The sequence below is a fragment of the Trematomus bernacchii genome, unplaced genomic scaffold (genome assembly GCF_902827165.1).
Source record: "Trematomus bernacchii unplaced genomic scaffold, fTreBer1.1, whole genome shotgun sequence".
NCBI lineage: Eukaryota > Metazoa > Chordata > Actinopteri > Perciformes > Nototheniidae > Trematomus > Trematomus bernacchii.
In genome coordinates, this window is record NW_022987714.1 from 1,289,169 (window position 1) to 1,296,346 (window position 7,178).

Here is a 7,178-nt window from a genome sequence, read left to right on the forward strand (position 1 = left end):
CCGCGAGGTGAAGCCCCTTTCGCGAGGTGAGGCCCCCTCCGCGAGGTGAGGCCCCCTCCGCGAGGTGAGGCCCAGAGTTGGGTGTAACGCGTTACTGTAATAATATTACTTTTGTCGGTAACGGAGAAGTATAACGCGTTACTTTTATAATTCAGTAATCACACTACAGTTACTAACATTGCCCGACACGCGTTACTCCGTTACTTTTATAAAATCAGTAATCACACTAGTTAGCCTACTAACATAAAGAATGACTAGATTCTCCCTTTGACAGACAAGAGGGATTTCCGCCGCAGGTTTATATTTACGTAACATTTGCGCGACTTGCGTGTCCACACATGCAGTGCATAAACATGGCTGAGTCAACAGCGATAACTTTCAAGGGGTGGAGCGGAGGTATGCCCATTATTTTGAGTTTGTCCGAAGAAAGGACAGGAATGTGACGGTGAGGTGCAAACTGTGTCCAGGCCAGAAGCTTTTATCCACTGCTGCAAACACAACGTCAAACCTCAACAAGCACCTGCAAAGACAACATGCTAACGTGAAGCTAATAGCTAAGGAGGACCTCCGAATCCAGAGTGAGGATGTCGAGTAAAGTAACGAGTAAACAGCAAAAACGCAAAGTTATATGATGAGGCCCTCTGTGTCGCGAGCGTCGACGGTGGGGGTGGGGGGGGTGCTAGTGGGCGTATCTGAAGCTTGGGGATTTTTTGCGAGCAACGCGACCAACAACCAATCACATGAATCTCCCGCCCCCGACATACGAAGCAAAAAAGCCCGAAGTAAACTGGATATAAACTCCCCAAACAGGCGAAAACCTACCACTGTCTCTGCCACCTCCCTCCATGCCTGGCTCCTCCGGTTTGTATCCCGGTAGTTAAATAGGGACTGGTCATAAAGCACCGGGTGATTCCCTACCGTTATAATTCATTTCTCCTCCATTTTTTGGAATATGAGGAAATGACCTGCGGTATGTCTCTCCCAGCATACACGCGGTTTGATTGGCAAACGCTTGAACAGTGGCGGCCGGCCCATAGAGTGGCGAAGTCACGCCCACTTACTTCCGGGTAATGGGACCTTATTTCGGAAAAATTATGCATTGAAGTCAATGGGGAGAGAAAACTTATCTTTCGATCCCGTTTGAATTGTGCCATGAATTACACATATGATGTTTGTCAATCTTAAAAAATAATTTCCATGTCAAAAAAGTCACAGTTTGTCGTAAAACTGTTGAAATATAAGACTATGAAAAATACGTAACTAGAAAGACTACAAATCCCAGAGTCGCGTAAGTGATGTCACAATTGTTTTCCTCCACCATTCAGATACCTAAGATCAGCGCAATATAGATATAATCTATCTATATGGCGCTGGCTAAGATAAGATAACTTTAACAAGATGCCTGTGTGCTTAGTACCAGGTTGTTATTATACCAGCAATGGGTCTTGCTCGTTCTTTTGCTTCCCGTCTGATGAAAGGACCAGGAGTGGCTTGATCAAGTTAGCTACCTAGCTAGTAGCTAGCACGTTAGTTAGCATTACAGCCTTGTCATTTTTATTAGCCTTAACATGAAGTAACATTAAGTAACCCAAAATGTTAAACAGTAAGAGTAGTAGTCATATTTCGTGAACCCTTTGAATAGTACTGTCACCGGTGTGATCATTCTATAATACACCATTTAAGCCCGGGGGAGAAATGCTAACGCTAACGTTAGCATCGGCGATCTTCTCTACTTCATGCTATCTGCACAAATGGTTGACATTAAACATTAAAACGACCAGGCAGTTCAGAGAGAATCAAAGGAAGGCAGGCAGGCAGCTTTGCATGACATTCTTCAGGACGTGTTTCATTGTGGTGATAGTGAGGATAGTCAATCGTTTTGTTGACAAGACAGTAGTGACGGCCATCTTGGTGACGTGTGTTGTTGACCAGAGATGTAGTTCATTGAGCGTTTCACACAAACAAATGTGTTACTTCACAGTTTTACGACACATTTTTTTTTTTTTTACTTGCAAAATTATCTTTTAAATTGACAAACATCATATGTGTGATTCGTGGCACAATTCAAACGGGATCGAAAGATAATCTTTCTCTCTCCATTGACTTCAATACATAATTTTTCCGAAATAAGGTCCCATGGAGGTCCACCGGAAGGGGAGGGACTTCGCCACTCTATAGACTTCGCCACTCTATAGAGTGGCGAAGTCACGCCCATCTACTTCCGCCCCATGGGACCTTATTTCGGAAAAATAATGTATTGAAGTCAATGGAGAGAGAAAACTTATCTTTCGATCCCGTTTGAATTGTGCCATGAATTACACATATGATGTTTGTCAATCTTAAAAAATAATTTCCATGTCAAAAAAGTCACAGTTTGTCGTAAAACTGTTGAAATATAAGACTATGAAAAATACGTAACTAGAAAGACTACAAATCCCAGAGTCGCGTAAGTGATGTCACAATTGTTTTCCTCCACTAAGATCAGCGCCATATAGATATAATCTATCTATATGGCGCTGGCTAAGATAAGATAACTTTAACAAGATGCCTGCCTGCCTTCCTTTGATTCTCTCTGAACTGCCTGGTCGTTTTAATGTTTAATGTCAACCATTTGTGCAGATAGCATGAAGTAGAGAAGATCGCTAGCGTTAGCGTTAGCATTTCTCCCCCGGGCTTAAATTGTGTATTACATACCTGCCAACCCTACCGATTTGGGCGGTAGTCTACCGCTTTTGACATGTTTCTACCGCCTACCGACTTAGCTGACTCTCCCTACCGATTTTCAATCTTCCCAAACTATAACAAATAAAAATGACACTACATAGACACTGGACTCGACTTTTGGCGGACACCGTTTGCAGCGTGTCTGTGATCCCATCATACAAACAGTCCTCTGTGTTTCAGTCGATCGCGAGATGTGTCTAAAAATAGAACAACAATATTCTTTTTTATCGTTAATGTCCTATAACATAATCTTCCTGTGCCAGAATAATGCACTTGAACGCATCAAAGCTTTGTGATTGGTGTGACCCCATGTATCGGGGCGTGGCTGGTAGGCAGTGGGCACTAGTTTGCTGTGCAGTCCGCACACGCAAGACCACAATTATGGCAGAAGCAAAAGAGCCCAAAATATATAATTTTCACTCCGAGTGGGGAGGATGATTATTTTTGTATCTATTCCAATTCAAAGTCCATCTGTCTCATCTGCAATGCGAGCGTGGCTTTATCGAAGAAGGGTAATTTAGGAGCGGCATTTCAAAACAGTGCACAAACGCTACAAGACGGAATTCCCTCCTAATTCTGCCCTACGCTCCCAAAAGGTGAGGGACCTGAAAGGACAGCTAAATGCACAGCAGTCCATTTTCACCAGGCCCAACAACAAGAGCAAGGCTGCTACCATAGCATTTTATCGTGTCAGTCACGTTCTTGCAAAACACATGAAGTCTTTCAAAGACGGCGAAGTTGTGAAAGAAGCATTCCTGGAGGCTGCCGACGCGCTTTTTGGGGACAGTAAAAATAACAGTAGCATTTCAACAGGTTTTTGATATAATAAAAACTCAAGTTAGATACCGTTATTAATCAGCTGTAAGTTTTAGTTTGTTTGAACTTATTCATTATAATTATTGTACAAAATGGTATAAGAATGCAAACTTTAAGATCTGTTCTGTTTAAATTGATTATAGTCTATTATCAATTCAGAAACTAGTGTTGCTTGCATCCTATTTTAAAGGCATTTCTTTTTATACTCTACTAAAATGCAAAAAAAAGAAAAGGGTTTGATTCTATTAATTTTGTCTTTTTTATTGCACTTTGGCAGCAGATTCCTGTGTAGCTTCAGATCTGAGTTGTCTTATTAGTAAAACTAATTTATACTTTTGTAGCAACACTATTTTTATATAATGGCAAAGAAAGGGTTCAGTCTTTTCTTTTTTTCCTGTATCATATGTGGCAGCACTGTTCAATGTTTCTTGAAAACATTACCCACTGTAGTTTGTGACGTGTGAATAAACTCCCAACTCTGTATCAACAACACTGTTGTGTAACTTCAGTTAAATACTTGTATGTGTGTAGATTAGAAAGAGGTAAGATAAAGGATCTGCAGTATTTTATGAAGTATTAATCGTACAAAGGTCAGTTTTATACAAGTAGAAGTGTGTATTTACCTGGTAGTAGGCTGTCAGTAATGGCTACACCTCTCTATTTGGACTGGTAGATCTCGGCAGACTGGCAACTTTAAAAGTAGCTCTCGGTTCAAAAAAGGTTGGGCACCCCTGATCTACACTGTCAAGGTTCAAGGTTCAAGGTTCTTTATTGTCAAACTAACATAGCTACAGAGTAATTATGTTGTTGAAAATCTTATGTCACAGGCTTCTCCAACAATGCAACTGAAAGAGGACCAGAAACACATTAAAAATATAATAAAATGTGGAGACTTTGGGATATTTATCTCCCATTCTTTTACTTTTCGGGCATTTTACAGACCAAACATGTCGTTGATGTCACTGTTTAGTGTTTACCAAACTACCACTTTTTCTGAAAAATGCATAAAATGATGCAATATATGTTAAATACATGGTTTATACATGTAATTACTGGGGTTCTGATTACCTAATTTGGGCGTGCACATTTGCCGCGCGCAAACCTACCTCTTTTGGATTTGGAAAGGTTGGCATGTATGGTATTATAGAATGATCACACCGGTGACAGTACTCTTCAAAGGGTTCACGAAATATGACTACTACTCTTACTGTTTAACATTTTGGGTTACTTAATGTTACTTCATGTTAAGGCTAATAAAAATGACAAGGCTGTAATGCTAACTAACGTGCTAGCTACTAGCTAGCATGATCCAGAGTACTCCTGGTCCTTTCATCAGACGGGAAGCGAAAGAACGAGCAAGACCCATTGCTGGTATAATAACAACCTGGTACTAAGCACACAGGCATCTTGTTAAAGTTATCTTATCTTAGCCAGCGCCATATAGATAGATTATATCTATATGGCGCTGATCTTAGTGGAGGAAAACAATTGTGACATCACTTACGCGACTCTGGGATTTGTAGTCTTTCTAGTTACGTATTTTTCATAGTCTTATATTTCAACAGTTTTACGACAAACTGTGACTTTTTTGACATGGAAATTATTTTTTAAGATTGACAAACATCATATGTGTAATTCATGGCACAATTCAAACGGGATCAAAAGATAAGTTTTCTCTCTCCATTGACTTCAATACATTATTTTTCCGAAATAAGGTCCCATGGGGCGGAAGTAGATGGGCGTGACTTCGCCACTCTATAGAGTGGCGAAGTCTATAGAGTGGCGAAGTCCCTCCCCTTCCGGTGGACCTCCATGGGACCTTATTTCGGAAAAATTATGTATTGAAGTCAATGGAGAGAGAAAGATTATCTTTCGATCCCGTTTGAATTGTGCCACGAATTACACATATGATGTTTGTCAATTTAAAAGATAATTTTGCAAGTCAAAAAAAAAAAAAATGTGTCGTAAAACTGTGAAGTAACACATTTGTTTGTGTGAAACGCTCAATGAACTACATCTCTGGTCAACAACACACGTCACCAAGATGGCCGTCACTACTGTCTTGTCAACAAAACGATTGACTATCCTCACTATCACCACAATGAAACACGTCCTGAAGAATGTCATGCAAAGCTGCCTGCCTGCCTTCCTTTGATTCTCTCTGAACTGCCTGGTCGTTTTAATGTTTAATGTCAACCATTTGTGCAGATAGCATGAAGTAGAGAAGATCGCCGATGCTAACGTTAGCGTTAGCATTTCTCCCCCGGGCTTAAATGGTGTATTATAGAATGATCACACCGGTGACAGTACTATTCAAAGGGTTCACGAAATATGACTACTACTCTTACTGTTTAACATTTTGGGTTACTTAATGTTACTTCATGTTAAGGATAATAAAAATGACAAGGCTGTAATGCTAACTAACGTGCTAGCTACTAGCTAGGTAGCTAACTTGATCAAGCCACTCCTGGTCCTTTCATCAGACGGGAAGCAAAAGAACGAGCAAGACCCATTGCTGGTATAATAACAACCTGGTACTAAGCACACAGGCATCTTGTTAAAGTTATCTTATCTTAGCCAGCACCATATAGATAGATTATATCTATATTGCGCTGATCTTAGGTATCTGAATGGTGGAGGAAAACAATTGTGACATCACTTACGCGACTCTGGGATTTGTAGTCTTTCTAGTTACGTATTTTTCATAGTCTTATATTTCAACAGTTTTACGACAAACTGTGACTTTTTTGACATGGAAATTATTTTTTAAGATTGACAAACATCATATGTGACCTGCTCTATCGAAATCAGTCGCATTGACCCGAAGACACATTTTGAGTTGTATACACTGTTGGAAAGAGGAGATTCCTAGCTTTCTAATGATATCAAGATTTTTGTTGTACTCCAAATATTAAGCAAAATATGTCACATTATATAATGACTGTCACTGAGTCATCATTTTGAGAAAAAGGCCTTCAAAGTTTCTTCTTCTCTGGAATCCATCGATCTGATTGATTATTAGCGGAGCAAATGATCAAAATAGTCCGGAGGGAAAATATTTCCGTTTGGATTACTAGTCTGGGGGAAGCTCGCGAGTGTGTGAGTGTATGTGTGTGTGTGTGTTTGTGTATTTTTGCGTTAGTGTATATTGTGTTTGTTTCCCGGGGAAAACACTCACGAGAAACACCGGCTGTTGTTATGCTTGCTGTGACGTTAAATTACTCCGTTCTCCGCTTGTAAATATGCCGTTACAAGCTTCATAGTTGTATTTATCATCTAAATTTGCCGAAACAAGTTTAATATTCTGAAAGCCAAGACTTTGTTTAATTGAAATCAGATGAAAACAAACTGTAACGGACCCTGCCGTGTTATCTATGATTACTTATGCCTTACATTCATAATTTCAGCCGGAGGGAGGGGGAACTGCGCTACGGAACAGCAGACTGCGATTGAGAGGTGCCTGTCATCTTCCCTTTACAAGCTTCACAAATGTATTTATCGTGTGATTTTGGAAATAAAAGTTTCATATTCTGAAAGCCAAGACTTTGTTTATTTAAAATCAAACAAAACACCCGAACCCCGAAAAAATAGTTTTTTCCGCAAATCCACGTTTATTTTGAAATGAGCCGTTGCGACAT